Genomic DNA, 19,253 nt, shown 5'->3' on the forward strand with positions numbered 1-19,253 from the left:
CACGATAAAAAGTAAAATATTACGAAAGCGAAATTTCTTAAAAAGAAAAGGACAAATCGAAACAACACCGCGAATGAAGTCATCAACATTATAAACGTACTTTATATCATTGACCTTCTTCGTTTGTTGAATTTTTGTAAAGTTACAAAACCAAATATTAATCCTCGTATTAACAATTATAGGACTTATTATATTTATCCCTAAAGTCGAATATTGAAGTGAGGCAATTTTGAAGTCTAAAAACTAAGTTAATGATAATCGTTAATAATTTCCTCACAAATTTCTAGAGTATGCCCTGCCTGACTAGATTTGCATAACTAAGATGGCGAACTATAACTGGTTCCCATAGTTTTCTCCATCAACGGAACCGAAGAATCGATTTGGTTTGATAAATAGCGAGACTTGTTATAGGGATTTACTTTCATATTAAATGTTAGAGGTTTCACGTTCTTTTTAGACTGGAAAGATTAAAAGTTCAGTTCAGTTAAATCTAATTTTTTATAGACTACTAGCTGTCGCCCGCGACTCCGTCCGCGCGCAGTTAAAAAAAATGAAAAATAGTTGTTGGCCGATTCTCAGACCTACTGAATACGCTCACAAAATTTCATGAGAATCGGTCAAGCCGTTTCGGAGGAGTACGGGAACGAAAACTGTGACACGAGAATTTTATATATTAGATTGTACATTTTAAATTCAGGTAATAACTAATGAAATCTGTACGTGTTATTTGATTTGTTATGTCCTAATCTTAACCTTTGAAGTTTTCTACTCCAGCACTTCTCGTGTACAAATTATTCCTACTTCTCGGAACATGAGTTATCTATGGGCGCATAAATTAGATACTTCTCCGTAAGAAAATGAAGATTATATTAATAAAATCTAAGCTTATAACTTCAGATTATTGCATAAAACATAAACCCCAATACAAGGAAACAGCCTGACTTACTTGAGTGTATATACGAGTAAGTGATAATTAACTGTCTATTCATTTAAAGTATGAAATTTATTCTACGTTCACACTACAGCAATATTCTATTTTTATTTAAATTGGTAAATTACTAATTCAATAATGGACACAAAAACTAATACTTTTAAAATAAAAATAAAAAATGTAAAAAAAGACAAAGGCAAAAAGACCATTGTTACAAAAAAAAAGAAGGTATTAAATAGTAAGGTATCGGTGTTTCAATTTCATTTAATTTTTTACTATCCTGGTAGACCCTTTGTCTGATTGACATCGGTAAAGCTACAAAAGCCCTAGTAAGACCATAAAGTATCTTTAGGTTTCCCTTTCATTGTAAAAATCAAACGGCTTACAATATATAATTATATCGGTCGGTCGACTAGCGGCATGCGGTGTCGCGTGTTCGATTGCTTTCACTTGCGCCGCCACTAAGTACACCACCTATAGGGTTGTCGATTGAACATTAACATAACTAGTAAGTGATGTGTTCCTTACAGTGGCTTTTGCGACTTACGATGTTCAGCGGTACCTTATTCCTTCTCGACTCTGCTGATTGATGATTAGTCATGATTACTATGGTTACTACTATGATTAATATTATTAATATCGCATGTATCTGGTTTATAGCGGTTATTATGTAAAGAATGAAATGCGTACTGTTAGAGCTATCCGAGTACCATATTGGAGTTCAGGTGAATAATTTTGATTAAAATTACATAATTAATAGTAAAAACTGGCCACTCAATAAGAACGAGATTTTCGTAACTCTCAGTAATACGGTAAATACTTATAATTCTAAACTTCATAATATTTATTCTAACTAAAATTTTGTTACAACAACCATAGTGTGTGTGACAAAGCGTGGTCAGTTAGCACGACGCGATCGCAAGCCGGGCGACACGTTCCACTGATCGATATACACAGCCGGTCTTCTGCCCACAAGCGAACCGGCGCGACGCTAAGTACCTCGGGACTTGGCGACCCTCTGCTAACATTACACTACTAAGACTCCTTTTCCACTAGCGCGACGAGCTTATTTCTGACTACGTCGGTCGCACGTACTTTTTTCACTTTTTAAAGTATTTATCATTTCCACTTCGCGGAATGTCAAAGAAATAGAACTGTACGCGACTTGGCGTTCAATAGATAAAGGTCACACGATACCACAAGTATCAGAAGTTACAAGAACTTTTCAATATTGAAAAGTTTTGAAAGCTTTAGATTCATGTTTTATCGAAGATATACTCAAATGTTGATGATCAATAAGGTTGCAATTGAAATATTTCCGATTAATTTGAAGCGATCCTACACTTAAATGACTAAATAATAGACCTGCAATGGTCAGTCAGTTCACTATTACAACTCAAGAAGGCTGGTACATAAATAGCAGTAATAACGGATTGGTAAAGGCTGAAGTAATGATGATGGTTGACATTAATATATAGGTAGACTAGTGTTGCAAATCCTTATGTCTTCTATGACAACGTATATGACGCTAATATCATTTTAATTGTTGAATACTCACGTCAATAAAAACTAAGCACACTTCTGTGGGTAAGTAGTGTAATTTTCAATTAATTATTAGATGAAAGTTATAACATTTCTTTGGCTTTGATACGTTACGATTGAGCGTAGGTTGACGAATACAGGTTTATTTATTGAAAGAAATTGTTTATTTTTAGCGCGAAAATAGTAGTACACATAAAATTTAATAAAAGCTCGCAAAGATTATTTATTAGATGAATTTAACTTGACCATTAGAAACAAGCAAATGTTCTTTTCCTCCGTTCAATCAAACTCATGCAATAAAACGAATAAGAAATGTCTAAACTTATTGTGAATTTAAACTATCTTCACACACATACAGGACCATGTTTGTTATATCCAAAGAGATAGAGACCGTAGTATAGTTGTAATACAGATGCCACGATAGTGTAAACTCACCGTTAGGGTCTATAAGAATCTAGTTAATTAATCAGAGTCTCCTTTAATTACTGTAGCAGTCACCGGTATATCTTTCCAAGGTAGCAACGGTAGCAAATAATCCAACGAAGCAGCAAAGTGAATTAACTATTTAATAAAATCCGTCAGCGGCATGTTGGTGCACTGTAAATTTTTTAATTTTAATAATTCCTAATATAGTGAAAGTCAAATGTACTTCTAACTTTTGAATATAAATGATAAATTATGACATTAATTCATTTGCTAAGCAATGAACAATATGGCATTGCATACATATATATGTATATGTTTCAGTCAAACATTAAAAAGTATAACTTTCTGAATCATTTTCGTAATTTCCAACAATTTTAACAACAAGCAGAAAACAAATGTTTTTGTTAATAATATCATACAATGGTATAAAATTTATATAAGCAGTGTCGCGAAATTTTAAGTCAAAGTAAAACTATAACCCAGTATTTCCACTTGTAGAGAAATTAAAACACTCGTTGAAAAAAATGTATGAAAAGAATAAGACAGTTAAAATATGTTTGTGCTTATCTGATTTCAGCAAGGGTACCTCACTGTAAATTCGTTTCCTACAATAGTCTACTCCAAACTACATTGCTACGAGCTCTAACCATTCCAGAAGTACCATTCGTGTTCTGCGCTCGTAAAAGTATTCGTTAATTAGTGTCCCTCACTCGAGCGTCATTTGACTTCCGAGAACAACGTTACGTGTTGTGACGTAATTCAGATTCACGCAACTCTATGCAGTCGCATCGTAGCGAAACTTTGATTTTATTAGACAGGACGTGTTAAACGCGCGCATTCCCCTATCTCAAATAAAAACAAACAATAAGTTCTAAACTTGCTTGCACATGTTTAGTGTGTTCGTTTTGTGTGTAAATTTCTGAGTCCGTGCGGTCATAAAGATGTTTCAATTTTACGTAAGTGATATGCACACGTGTAATTTTCCTCTTTACCTCACCCGCCGCGAATAATGACACAATTTATTAAGCTACAAGGATGACTTTTTGTCTAGTCCGTTTGTCAATAATCAAAGTCGCGAAATAATCTCTCACAACAATTTCGGTGGAAAATTAATGAACGCGTTGGCCGTCGTTAATAATTTCCTTTGACAAAATTTATCATTGTTCAAAGGACTGTCGTGATCAAAATGTAATTATTGACTCGTAAATAAATAACGCAAAGATTTAAATTACGTGTGTGTTGTTGCATCACGTATGAATAAGTTACTAGCTACCAGTATTAAAAGCCTGAAAGTAGCACCAGTGATAGAGACATCAAAGAGCAAAAGTTTGTGTGCAAAAGAATGGCAAAGGAGAACTTAAAATTTGAGTGTTTATTTTGTGTATATTGGTAAAAGACGGGAACAGAAAAACCTTTCATATAAATTAAAAGGCACTCAGTTTCATTAATATCTCTAACATATAAGACAAATTAAATTTGGTGATAATTGACACAAAGCAGTCAGTTCAGTGCAGTTTCATATTACACGTATATTAAAAATTAAATATGAGAAAATTACAGTCATGTGCTCTCGGACAGCTAATAAAATTGAGTTCAATGAAAACAGACGGTTAATTAATTGAAATACTGGGAACACGGTTTATATTTTCACATTTTCGCTGCTTTTTCGTGGATTCAATATTTCAAATTAATTAAATTCAATAATAAAACGATACAATTTCTTGAACTACAATATATTTGCCATAAATATTATATACATATATCTTATGAAATATTTTTATTCATTTTTTTATTTTTATTTATTACAATTATAAAAGGTACATGGTAATCTTAGGAAAACACACTGACCCTCAAATCTGTATGTAAACAGTTTTACTGAGGGATCTCGGAATCTAACAGATTAAACTAGAATTAGATTAAACTATGTAGAATATTATAAACCAAATTAAGCTCTTTAAATTAGTGAGATTATACAATTACTCGTAAATTAAGTGTACATAATCCAGAGAAAATAACTTCTCTGAATTAATTTTCACTACATTGTGTATTTAAATTCATGGGAAACGTTGGTGTCTTGCTGTCTAGCCGGCTCAGAAACGAGTCGGTGTAGGCGCCGGAGAGAAAGTTCCTGTGATCCGTCTTGCCGCGGGCGAAAAGCCTCTCGTTTCTGAATGATCAATTTTCTCTACGTCGTCTTGTCTCGATTAGATGTGAACTGATACTGAATTTATATACTAACGTAAGTGACGCTTTTTTACTTGTTTGAAATAGGGTTGTCGTCGACTTTTTAGTTTCTTTGTTTAATGTTAATAGCTCTCTAATAATCGAATTCATATTTACTTATTAATATTAATTAGATTTATCGATATTGAGTCGAAAAAGCCAATATTTAAATTTTTAGAAAATTAAATTTTAAAAGTTTTCTTCGCTGCTTAGCATTTCTTTATGAATGTGAGCCAAAAAAGCGTCGCTAAAATAATATAGAAGTAAAAACAAAGGTAAAAGAACAATATTGTGCGATGTCTATTGAAATATAAAATATTGTAAGGTATTTCATATACCTACGCCTGGTATGGCTTTTGTGCCTGGTATGTGTTCATTAATAACTTCAGTTCCACGGCATTTAATATGAACGACTGAATTAAATGTTATTCTGACCTTAACACAACCAGTTTATATAAAAATATAATTGTGAGATTCCACTAGCACTAAACATACATACATTTTTAACAGTGGAAACACACAGTTAATACAAGGGTAAGATAATTTTACAGTGACAAAAGTTCGCTTTTAAATGTATATGTAGTTTTTTCGTATTTTATCATTGCTTTCGGTTCAAAAAGTTGCGATTTTTGTTTTTGTTTTAGCCTATTAGCCTTGTAAATATTTTCCCCTTAGGTTTATTATGTAAAAATACGTCAATTTTCTAATTTTGTTTGTGTTATTTTTAAATAAGTTTTATTCCGCGTGTGTACTGAATCCACAACATCTTTACGCGACCGACATAGTGATATCAAAGACCGGTTTATTATTTTATATTGTGCTTATTAATGTTGCCACGGAACCAATACAAACTAACTTAAATAAGGCAGGATGCTGTTTACTGCCTGACTTGTAGTAACCAGGTACTAACAAGGTTCATATTAATAGACTTAGTGGGCTGATTTTATATACTACCGCTTTTAGATAGCATAACTGTAGGATTCCACTGGAGTAACACTTTTATTTGTATATCATTCCTTTCATTCGCTTTGAGGCTATAATAAGTATTGATAATAGTGTCATGACAGTCTAATTCTATGGTCATTCCTATAAATGTAACATTTATAAACTCTCAAAAATTATAATGTCCACGTACTTAGATAGAAATAGGTTTGACTGTTTTTAATAACGATCGAATAAAATATTCTCAGATTCGCAAATAAAAAAACTTATTCATTTGCAATATAGACAAAAATTAATTAATAATATTTAAGGTGTTTTATTTTAGAAGCTGAATCATACAAAGTTAATGTTTCATAAAACAAATGTAATTACTGTTATCCCTGAGGTTTTACAGTTTCATCATAAGGCGAAAAGAAAACCCACGAGCGAGACTTTAATTTTCTCTACGAAGTTGATTGAATAAATTTAGTTTCAAAATGAATTCTAGCTATAAAATGTCCCAAAGAACAATGTAATATTTATAAAGTCGTGATTATTTACTTACTTAAAAATACAACAACATTAGTAAGAAATATAATACGTAATATTCATTTTGCACTATTAAAATAAATGTACATTATAATAAACAGATTTTCATATATTGCACGGAAGCCGAGTAAATTATTATCATAAAAATTATAATAAATAGTAGCTTCCGTAGCCACTTTTATACGTTTACTATTACAAAAGTTCCTAAACGATTATTTTTTGTTTCGTTTAAATTGTAACGTGTTTGCGAATGTAATCAGTGTGACCTTCAAGAATTGAAATGTAAACGTGAAAGGCCTTTATCTGAGAATGAGGTTACAATACACCAAACATTGACGTCATCGTAGAAAGTCTACACTATTTATGGACATGCTTATAATTTCCATTATAGCCTCTATCTACCTACTGGTGTAATTGATTTATATCATTGGTTTCTTTGACTTCAAAGAATAAAAATAACTGGCAATGATGTCTTTTTATTTTACGGCACAGTTTTGCCGATCCTCATACATCTTTATATTATGTGATGTTATAATAAACTTTATTGAACAGATGAGAAGATACATAAAATTAAAAAGGATGTTACTTCCTCAAACAAATTCTCTTTTGCTTCCCATCTATTTTGTATAAGAAGAGACTGGGAATGGACAAAACAATATTATCTTAGCTGTGGTTTCTCAATCATAATACTCTAATTGAGGTCGATCTAGTCCCTCCATTTGGTTATTGTTGTAGGCTCTACTACTGTTGTGACTCTATTATTAAGCAATTTTTTTGTAAATCTATTAATATTGGTCAATTCAATAGACCTTGTTCATTTAAATTACCTAAATACCAGACGAGCTTCAGTCAAGGTGAGAGAACTTTTCCCGCGGTTTCTTGCTGTCGGTACGAGTGCTGCTAAACTGTTGCACACCGTTATAAAGTATCAGTTATACAGGCCGTTGCAAATTATCTTACATTCTTTTATACCCAACGGCCATTTCAAATGTAAAAGTGTTTTAATCTATATGATAGGGAATTATCATATTTAGTGCGTTCTAAATACATAGTTTTAGATAAATCTATATATATAAAAGAAAGTCGTGTTAGTTACACTATTTATAACTCAAGAACGGCTGAATCGATTTGATTGAAAATTGGTGGGCAGGTAGCTTAGAACCAGGAAACGGACATAGGATAGTTTTTACCCCGTTTTCTATTTTTTATTCCGCGCGGACGGAGTCGCGGGTAAAAGCTAGTTAATAATAAAATATTTAATTTAAAACATATAAGGTATACTGTTAGACCTGACAGTTTATGTTATGATACTTTGCAATATAACTATAGTTGTCTATTAATATATTTAAGATGAAGATGGTGAAGCTGAGTATATGAACGAAAATAAATATATATTATTAAAATTATTATTGTAAATATTTAATATTTTTATAAAATGTATTATATTTAAGGAAATAAGTTAAATGAATAGATAATCAAAATTTATAAAGTATCAGTTATTTTTTGCAATATAAGAAAACATAATATCATTTATAAAGTTATAAAATACATTCAAAGGTTATTATAAAAGACTGGTTACATCGAATGTACATATGTTGTCTCGGCGTCGGCCGTGGCGAGTGAATGAAGGTCGTCGTGTTGTCCGTTTTGCGCGGCGCTGTGTGTGGTGGACGCGGCGTATGAGCGACTATGACCCCAACCGTAACGATACAAAACCCTCGCCCCACGGTTACTTTGTAACGAATTGCAATATTTTTAACATCACTTAATTTATATAGAAACTCTTACCTATTTGTTTTAAGTGTTTTTTTCATTTGATGTTTATCGTTAAAATAAATAAGTGATCGGTCCGTTGCCATTTATATGATATATTACGTCAATTCTTTAATTCGTTAATTAATTATTTTCTGTTTACAGAAATTCGTTCTCTTCAGAGAAAAGCCTTTTAAAAGTCAAAGTATAGGTTTAAATATTAAGCAGCCGTTTCTTTACTTTAAAACATGATATGTAAACTTTATCTATAGGAATAATGCTACAACTTTTTTTTAAATTTAATTCTTATTAATCTCGCTCAAATTATAATACCTGATGATTAACACTGATACAAAAGACTTCAACGAGTTGTATTTAATTACAATGTTGTATGTAAGGAATCTATATTTTTCAAATATGCCATCAAATATAAAAATCAGGGTCACTATTCTATTAAGCAATTAAAAATTAAAACAAATAATAAGAACCTCGTTGAAAACAATTAGAGCGCGTTCAAAATACAAGTTTACTGTTTGTAAGCTGCAATAGGGACAGACGCTTCCTGTTTGTTACACGAGAACTTAATCATTTCGTACGTACAACGGTCAGGCTTTGGCTCGTGCAATGTTGACCTTGCACACAAAAGAGACGAGGGGAACAACTGCAATACTGTTCATGATTACATTCGTTATTTTACATCCATTAGGGGTGAGGTAAATATAGTTATATATTAATTATGTATCCATCGTACAGGTTGTTTATAAAAGCAATAAAACATTAATAATGTACGATAATATTAAGATTTATTAAATTGGACTTACAACAGTAACCTTCCAATTATTAAGCGCACTTTACCATCGCAAGTCGTTAAAGTAATTAAAATGTGTTACTAGAACCTATCTTAACCGCATAACTGGAAAGCTTTATTTGTTACAAAAGTGTTAAATAAATTTTACATTTATACAACTTTGCTAAAGGATCCTAATAAAGGTATGGAAACATGATAATGTGAACAAGGTCCCAGTTAATAATGTCAGTGACTACTTTAAGATCTACTTTGCGGTGTAACGCGAAATCTGTAACAAGAATAAATTAAAGACACCTCCCTCGCTGTTTTATTTAACTCCCGCGCAAATATTGTAATTGTTATTTACATTTTAACCTTGAGATTATTACCTAGTATCTAGTTTATCTGCAGTTAACCACGGGGCTACCGTATCAATCATAGTATACTCTTATAAAACAGATTTTCTCTTCAAAACAATACATATTTAGATATCAGATGCTAAGACACTATATTATAATATAGGAAAACATGGTGATGTAACTTGTAAATATTATCGAGAACATTCAAACATTTGAGTGAAGTTTAACTTCGTAACGACCACTATTAAAGTTTACACCCCAATAATAAATCCTAAATTGCTATAACAGCCATTTAAATTTTTATCTTCAGCTTAAGTACTATTTATAGAAAAGTTTCCAAAACCGCCGTCGTCTGTATTCGACCTTCAACGGCTTCTAGCTTATTCTGATGAAAAAAATATTTGATTTCAATATTTTCTTTTCATACAATTTCTCTAGGGGATTTAATATCGAGATTTTATGATCAATTACATTCAATAATATTCCCGGACCGTGGTGAAAGATGTTAATAAAAGAGCTCGGAAAAATAAATTAGTCGTTGCTGTTTCGAATTTATTCAATCCCACTTGTTAAATAATAAATGCTATTAGTTTGCTATCGATCACAGATCACGAATTATATTTATCTAACGTTTGTTTTCAATAATCATTATAAAGCCACGAATAGAATTATGAAGCCTAGTTCCGAGTTTTAATTAATAAAAATTACTCCTGTAACAGCGATTGACGATGATAATTGTGTGGCGGTAACAACCGGCGTTTGCTCTCGCCGTGTCGCAACCGTGTCGCAACCGCACAATAGAATTTATTAAATCGCATTTTGTGTAACACAAACTTTTCATTCGTATGTGAAACTGGTATGTTACTGTCGATACAAATGTTTTCCTTTTTTCTTTTTGTGCTCCCACTACTTTACCGTTTTGCCGTATACCGTTTTTAAATATGTAAGTTTGAACCGATTTTTTATATATTACGTACTGAGTAGATCACAATATCCTTATCTCGAGAGGTATGCCTAACGAACAAAATCTTTATATCAAATAATTCCCATGATTGCTTCTCGGCATACTTATAGAAAAATAAGGCGATAAAACTGAATAAACTCTACCAAGGCTACGTCCATTGCACGAACTTGTTTTTATTTCTTTAAAAAGTTTATTAGACGGAACTTCATTGAGGTAAGTCGCCTGACTTTAGAATCTATGCGAATTATTTATAAGATCGTCGCCTCAGCCTTTAATTAAGGCTATTTGATTAGATAAAGACACTTATAACGTCAAACTTAAAAGTGAGAATGCATGTGAATTTAATTGCGCCAATAATAAGGAAACTTCACTTTGTCTGGGATATTTCGCTTCCACTTAACTACTATCCACGCGACTGCTGCCGCCCTTGATCGCATTTGCGTACAGTCGAGTCGAGTGACCATTTTCACTGGTGCGACCGTGGCTGCTATACAAAGTGAAAACGCGCTGCTAGCTGCAGCACATGGAATAGGCACTATTATATGTCGCATGTGTAATGCGCTATTCAAACCCGCAACATACCTTCAGTTAGGCAACACTAAGAAATGTACAGTTTAACTGACATTTCACATTTTGCCTACATATCTCACAAAGAAATGTTAAAATTAAAAATTATTTACTCTTTATGTTAAAATGTAAATCGAAACTGCTATGTACACTGGAAGAGCGAGGCATTCCCTACACAAGTGTCTCTTGACTACTTTTTGGGAAGCCCCGGCAACTTAATTGTAAAGATTTACTTGAAATAAATACATTTTTATTTTATTTTATTTTTATTTTATTAATTATTTATTATTATATTGTTCAGGTCTAACTGTGCAGTTAAAACTGTAAGTGTGTAGCGAGCTTTAGCTAAATTAACTGCGTCATTTTATATACTCTAACGAGTTGTTTACAAACAAAAAGCTTTTAGTAAATGCGAAAAACATTCCTAATTGAAAAATAAATTAAAACGAACTGATACTCGGATAACAAGGCGAATTAAGAATGGCAACATAAATTGATGAGCGTCGAATACGCCAACGCTTTTAAATGTTAATTCTAACTGACTACTCCAACGTATAAAGGCACCTTTTTGTTTATTTAACTTGAACTTGAAATTGTACTCAGATAATTAATTGTGTATTTAATGTTTTTCAATCATATTACATAACAACGTGTGGGACGGCTGTAGCTCCTGGGACGTCTATATTAGTATTGTTGACGGTTTGATTATATTTACTTTATATGGCAAAGTAAACTAAAACGTAGACGGGACAGTTATTGCTTGCAATTTCGCAAAATAAAGAAAGTTATTTGGATACAATAATTTAAAGACAAATTATTGATGTGAATATGAATAAAATAAAATAAACTTTGATAGAGATTAACTTCTATGAAATATTAAGCTTTTTCCCGGCGACAGAATTCTAAAAAGTGTGTTCGTTTAAATATTAGAAAATAATAGAAGTAAAAAGAAATCTATATCTAAATCCGTGTAGACATATTGGCTTATGTTGGTTGGGATATATTGTTTTTTCATTGGCAAAATGTCCGTCGTATATCTCATTATTAATTAAAAGTAAATAATCTAAAAAATCGATAAATAATCTCAAATTAAGTCCACATTATTATAAAATAATTTTGGAGAAAAAATAAACTTCATAATCCGGGGTAACAGTGTAGTAATTAAAGGTAAACAAAATACCGCGAAGTATTTTAAATTTCAATAGCGCTTTTAAACTGACACATTCAATATAGAATATGGTTTCATGTATTATCTTGATTATATTTGTAGATTCAGGTGACAATAATCCTCTGACACCCATTCCCCTGGGAACTGTGTAGTAACGCGTTCCTATTTATATTGGAGCTTCTCCTGGGCACAAATTAATTTTGCAAAACAAACCACGATGTTATTAGCGGACGGTCCTCCTCATTATGTTACAGATTAATAAAATTTATTGAAAATATTGTTGTGCCATATACATTTTCATCGCTTTTATATTTATGCTTGCGTCATTTCATCTGTTAAAGTAATAAGATAGAGCATTGTAAAGTGATAATGTTTGAATGCAAAAACACATGTGAAACTAGACAGATGGGGAGCGATCTCTTGACGATTAAATCATTCAAAGAATCATATGGATGGAGGTATCTTCAGAACGGCTCAACGGATCTTGATGAAATTTGGTAAAGATGTAGAACATAGTCTGGAAGAACAAACAAGCTACTTAATAAGTTTTTTTTTGACTCCACACGGGCGAAGTTGCAGGCGACAGCTAGTTTTAATACAAGTAACGACATAACGCTAAAATAGTAACCTAAAAATACAGATAGGATTACATTCATTTAAAAAAGTCATGATTCTTCGTTTTCAGACAGCATTTAAAATCTTGTTACATTAGCTTTACCGCAAGTTTACGTAAATTATATAGAAAATACAAACAGAAATATAGTCTATTTATATATCATTAGTTAGACTGGTAACTACAGACATCTTTAATGACATATTATACAATATATTATAATTATCAGCCTGACAACATACTTATTGCTGTGTTACAAAGAAGTAACAGCTTATTCCATAACAAGCATTATATGCAAATGTATTACTTAAGGTTGGCCGACTTTTGTGTTAAAGACTAAAAATTCAACGGTGCCGATGTGAAACCAGGCGAATGACAACATTAATTCCAAACATGTTCATGGTACCGTTTTGTAGTGTCAGACATATATGTCAATTATGTACGAGTATATTGAATACGCTCTAGGACTCGATGTTCCAAAGCCAATTGTGTTTGTTTTGTGATGCAAATATCAACTATATGTACTACAAGCTTTTATTATTAGATTTTGATAGATGTATTTATTTGTACTTGCGGTCAACTATCGTTCCATAATTCATAATCAAATATTTTTTAAAACACTTCTCATTAGCTTTATCTGTGAAATTTTTCGTTCATCCGTTCGTGCAATTACTTAAAAGGGGTATAAAGTTTTCTGTTTAGATTCAATATATTTATATCAGTGGCTGTCGCTAGTCGTTTAATATCGAAGACATAAAATCAATGTATTTTATTATTTATAATGACCTTTTATAGGTTGCCAGTTTCTAATTAGAATTTATACGTACAATATTCAAATTTACCCAATGGCAAACAAAAGTCGCTTGATTTCTCAGATCAAGATTGAAATAGAAATTACGTGGGCCGCGGTAAAAGAAAATCAGAACAACTGAAAAGGTTTACCAAAACCGAACAAATACAGGGTTCTTTCATATTTTCCTTACAGTCATATCTTTATTAGTACTATTAAGTAAGCCTTTACTAGAATAAATAAAATAAATTAATATTATAGTAGTAGTTTTAAGAGACCCCAGATTATTTTTAATAACCGTTCTTTTGTAACCTAATATTTTTTTTATATTCCTTAGTGGAATCAATGTGCAATTCTTGTAGATATTCTCGTAGTTAGCTGTGTATTGGGTACTGTGGGTCAGCTCGAGTGATTCCTTACGCGTTCGAGATGCGGCGCGCTAACGGTGTCCGATTGTTCTAAACACAAAAACCTATAGATGGCAAGTTGCGTGCCCCCATTTTTGCGATGACACCGCTCTTTACTGTGGCCTATGTTGATAACGAAAGCGTTTCGCTGTTTTATTACCAGTATTAAGTATTTTAAATAAATTTATATAAAAAAACTAATTACTAATTATTATGAAGTTACTTTAATTTTTATTAAATTTAGTAATATTTATTAAATAAAGACGTTAATTGTAATAATATAATTTATATCATGCAATCCTCAGCTATAAATAAATTAATGGGTTTTCTGTACTATCTAATTTACAATAATAATAAAATCTAACTTGTAATTTTAATAATAATTCCAACGTTAATCGAGGTTTATTGCTGTCGTCATGTTGACCTCTGCACTTTTAGATTTAAGCCCCGCATCCTCTTGTATTTTGCACCTGATCTTAACTTGGTCAAGAATGTTGTGGAAGGCACCGGCACTAACTGGTTACGAGGCTAGCCAGCCTACACTGTATACCTGCAAAACACCGTTGACCGAAATCTTTTACACAAAAATACAAAAACGTAGAAAAGTTAAGTTGTTGCACTGTTACAATGTAAATACATATATATCGGCAAAAGCATAGAATTATTGGTATGGAAAAGCGAGAGGTGTGTTCCGTCAGGGCCGCTTAAATCTGATCGGTAGCTCAATACATGTTTTAACCTTTCGCTCCTTTTATTGCGAAGCATTGTATAAATATTAATTACTTGCTATTATGTATTTAAGATTAAGTTACATTTTAGCTACACAAGAAAAAACACAAATTAAAGCACACTTCCGTGTATTAAAATACGGAGCATTTAATTCTCTATGCAATAATAACAATCTTTATATTTTATTTCAGTTTAATAACCGTGATAATCTAGCATTTTAGACAGAACAATCAAAATAAGTATCAGCGTTGATTTATCTTTAGTATAATTGTGAGAAATCGCATACAATAGTATTGTTATTTAAGTACCAGTTACCCTTGGAGGCTCAATATTCTATGAGATTTTGCATCTGAATTGGTATTTACTAACTGATATACCATTCGACTGACATTCGGACAGCTGCCTAGAGCGAGATCGTTTTCAGATTTTCCACCGAAAAATATTTTAAAACTTGTTAACGATATCGCGCGTTTTGAAAGCCGATATGTGAATATTTTGACATCACTTAATTTTTTTTTACAGGCAAAACTCACACAGCATATATAGCGATACTTATTGCATAAAATAATTTAATAATTTCTATGATCGATGTATCTTTTTAGTAACATGCTTAAAGTAATAGCAAATAACAAGTCAATCGATCAGATTATTTAATGTAGTGAAAAGTAATTTTACCTTAAATTATTTTAAAATATATAAATCATATTGTAAAATAACTTTAGCTACACTTCAATTTCAATAATGGAACGTTTTATGTCGTGCTGTAGCTTTTACCTGGTTACAGTTGTGTTGACAAAAAGAGAGTGCATTTCAGGAAAGCCATCTGGAAAATTAATCTCTCAGGTACTTATAGTACAAGCCAAACATTGTGGCTAAAGCTTTTTGCTGTGGGCTTCGACTGCAGTGCCACTTGTTGACATAAGGTTATCTCTGTTTTGTAAAGGGAATTTGAAGGATTTTAATCTGTGTCAACACTAGTGATACAGCGTTGTATTAGGAAAATATTATTTTTATAATTATTGTTTAAAATGTGTCTTTAAAATCAATATATCTCATTTCGTTCTTAAATAATTAGAAATATAACTTTCGAACACAATAACATCTAAGTTAGGTACTATTTAATTTGAAAAAATACTAATATTGCCTTCTTTTATTTATTTTTTCGTTTGTTATATTGACGTAATACACTTAGGTACGAATGGATAAAAATACTGAACAACTGGAATAATATTTGCAATAGTTTTGCGCAACGTATAAGTACTCTCTACGTTAATAAAGGGATTCAAACAATAAACCAAAATTAGGCCACCAGTTTAGTCATTAATCTAAATATAGTAACAAATTATTTTATCATTCGAGAGTGTAATGTTAGTTCTACTATACATTTTGCCGACTGTTCTTAGTAAATGCATCTTAGTAGTTATCTATTTTTGCACTAAATCTAATTGTAATATAAAATATTATTAATCATTGCTAGGTCAGTAGTCAAAGAAAGTACTATTAAATTGTTTAAACTTTCGTGAGACATCATAATTAATTAATTAAGAACGGCTTAACTCACGTTTTGATCGTCCGGTGGCGGCACCGACTAGTTTCGGACCCATCGGGGGTCCATCTTCAGGGCGAGTGTTCAATTCGAGGACTTCGCGGTCGCGTCGCGTCTCGCACTGCGGGCCATAGCGCGTAGCGCGCGGCTCGAGGGGGCGGCGGGCGCGGGGGGCGCGGTGGCCGTTGCGTGCGTCGGCGACGGCGATGTCGACGAGTTCAAAATTGACGAGTCACTGTTGTTAACATTAAACGGGGCGCAAAACGTACTGACGATGTCCGACACGTATTCAACACCATCTTCGTTGTTCTTCTGCTTCGGTCTCAGCAACACGGGTTCCCACGCCGGAGACAGAGACCAACCCTTATCTCTATTAAAATTAGGTCGACGTCGGATTTCAATGGCTTCGAGTAACTTACGTGACACGAAGTTTTTGTCACGAGCCAAGACTTTCACTCGGTCAAACCTAATGTAATGAGAGTTGGAGGTAAGGGCGTGTTCCGCAACCGCTGACGTGTTGCTGTCCAGTTTGCGCATGCAACGAATGTGCTCTGTGAGCCTGGTATTAATGTTGCGCCCCGTTTCCCCAATGTAACTTTTGCCGCAATCGCATGGAATTTCGTAGACGCCTGGGCCATCTAAGGGGGTACGATCTTTCGGCGAACGTAAAACTCTCCTTATCTGCGTAAGGGGCCGGAAAATTGTCTTGATACTATACTTGCGGCGTAACAAGTGTCCAATCTTATCCGTCACCCCCCGCATATAAGGTAGATATGCCGGGACTCGCTCCACAACCTGAGGCCGTGTCTTACCGGTCGTGTTTGCTAGCCTAAGGCTTTGTCTCCATTTGTAGCCATTGTCCTCAAGAACTCGTCTCACGTGCGTCAGTTCCGACTCTACGAACTGAGGATCGCATAAGCGAAGTGCACGATTGATGAGAGTGCGTGGCACGGACGATAGGTGAGACGGATGATGATGGGAATCCGCCTTTAGGTACCGATCGGTGTGCGTCGGTTTCCTGTACACCGTGTGCACTAGACACCCACTCGATTCACGCTTCACTAATACATCCAGGAAAGGGAGGGTTCCATCTTTTTCCTCCTCCGTCGTAAAGCGTATCCTAGGATGTATTTCGTTCAAGTGATCCAGTAGCTGCCCTATGTGTCGTCTGGAAACTATAGCAAACACATCGTCTACGTATCTCAGCCAGTATCTAGGTTTGACTGGCGCACTGTTCAACGCTTCCTTCTCGAAATTTTCCATAAATATGTTGGCCACCACCGGGGCTATTGGCGAGCCCATCGCCACTCCATCCACTTGCAAATAAAAATCCCCTCGCCAGAGGAAATAGCCACTCTTGAGGCAAAATTCCATCAGACTTATGTACTCAGTAGGTAAGTTGTTAACAATAAGGTGTTGCTTTATTATATCAATAGTTTCCGCTACCGGTACGTTAGTGAATAAAGATGCCACGTCAAAACTGACCATTGCCTCGTCATCTTGAATTCTTATATCTCGCAATAAGCGAATGAAGTGTGTGGAATCCCTTATGAAGCTCGTCGTTTTCCCAGTCAAAGTTTGCAAAAAATCCGCCATGTGACGTGAGCTCTTGTACGTTGGCGAGTCGATTTGACTAACAATGGGACGTAGCGGCCAATTTGGTTTGTGGATTTTGGGTAAACCGTATATTTTTGGAGGTGTCGGGTTCAAGGGACGTAGTCGTTTTCTCTCTCCATCTGACAGCGAGGACAAGATCTTGTTCAGTTTGGACGTAACTCGAGCTGTCGGATTGTAGTTTACCTTTTTATATGTACTGGTATCACTAACTAGTTCATCGACTTTTTGTTCATATTCAGCTGTATCTATTATGACAGTCGCGTTGCCCTTGTCCGCCGGTAAAACGAGAATATTCGGATTATTGCGAAGAGACATAAGCGCCTGGAACTCTTGCCTAGTGATGTTCTGTTTCGGACTCTTGTGTCTGCGTATTAAAGCAGATATATCTTGTCTAAGGCATTCAGCGTCCGGTCCAGGCACCTTATTGCGCATGAGACAGCTTTCGACACTAGATACTATAGACTCCACCGGAACTCTGCTAGGTGTTATTGCAAAGTTTCACCTATCGTCCGTGCCACGCACTCTCATCAATCGTGCACTTCGCTTATGCGATCCTCAGTTCGTAGAGTCGGAACTGACGCACGTGAGACGAGTTCTTGAGGACAATGGCTACAAATGGAGACAAAGCCTTAGGCTAGCAAACACGACCGGTAAGACACGGCCTCAGGTTGTGGAGCGAGTCCCGGCATATCTACCTTATATGCGGGGGGTGACGGATAAGATTGGACACTTGTTACGCCGCAAGTATAGTATCAAGACAATTTTCCGGCCCCTTACGCAGATAAGGAGAGTTTTACGTTCGCCGAAAGATCGTACCCCCTTAGATGGCCCAGGCGTCTACGAAATTCCATGCGATTGCGGCAAAAGTTACATTGGGGAAACGGGGCGCAACATTAATACCAGGCTCACAGAGCACATTCGTTGCATGCGCAAACTGGACAGCAACACGTCAGCGGTTGCGGAACACGCCCTTACCTCCAACTCTCATTACATTAGGTTTGACCGAGTGAAAGTCTTGGCTCGTGACAAAAACTTCGTGTCACGTAAGTTACTCGAAGCCATTGAAATCCGACGTCGACCTAATTTTAATAGAGATAAGGGTTGGTCTCTGTCTCCGGCGTGGGAACCCGTGTTGCTGAGACCGAAGCAGAAGAACAACGAAGATGGTGTTGAATACGTGTCGGACATCGTCAGTACGTTTTGCGCCCCGTTTAATGTTAACAACAGTGACTCGTCAATTTTGAACTCGTCGACATCGCCGTCGCCGACGCACGCAACGGCCACCGCGCCCCCCGCGCCCGCCGCCCCCTCGAGCCGCGCGCTACGCGCTATGGCCCGCAGTGCGAGACGCGACGCGACCGC

General features: G+C 34.5%; 1 protein-coding gene across 1 annotated transcript in view; it reads left to right on the forward strand.

The window, feature by feature from the left end:
• LOC106717297 (CUB and sushi domain-containing protein 1) overlaps window positions 1-19,253 on the forward strand; it is a 51,648-nt gene that overhangs the window by 634 nt on the left and 31,761 nt on the right. The window lies entirely within an intron of this gene.

This window comes from Papilio machaon, chromosome Z (genome assembly GCF_912999745.1).
Source record: "Papilio machaon chromosome Z, ilPapMach1.1, whole genome shotgun sequence".
Classification (NCBI taxonomy): Eukaryota; Metazoa; Arthropoda; class Insecta; order Lepidoptera; family Papilionidae; genus Papilio; species Papilio machaon.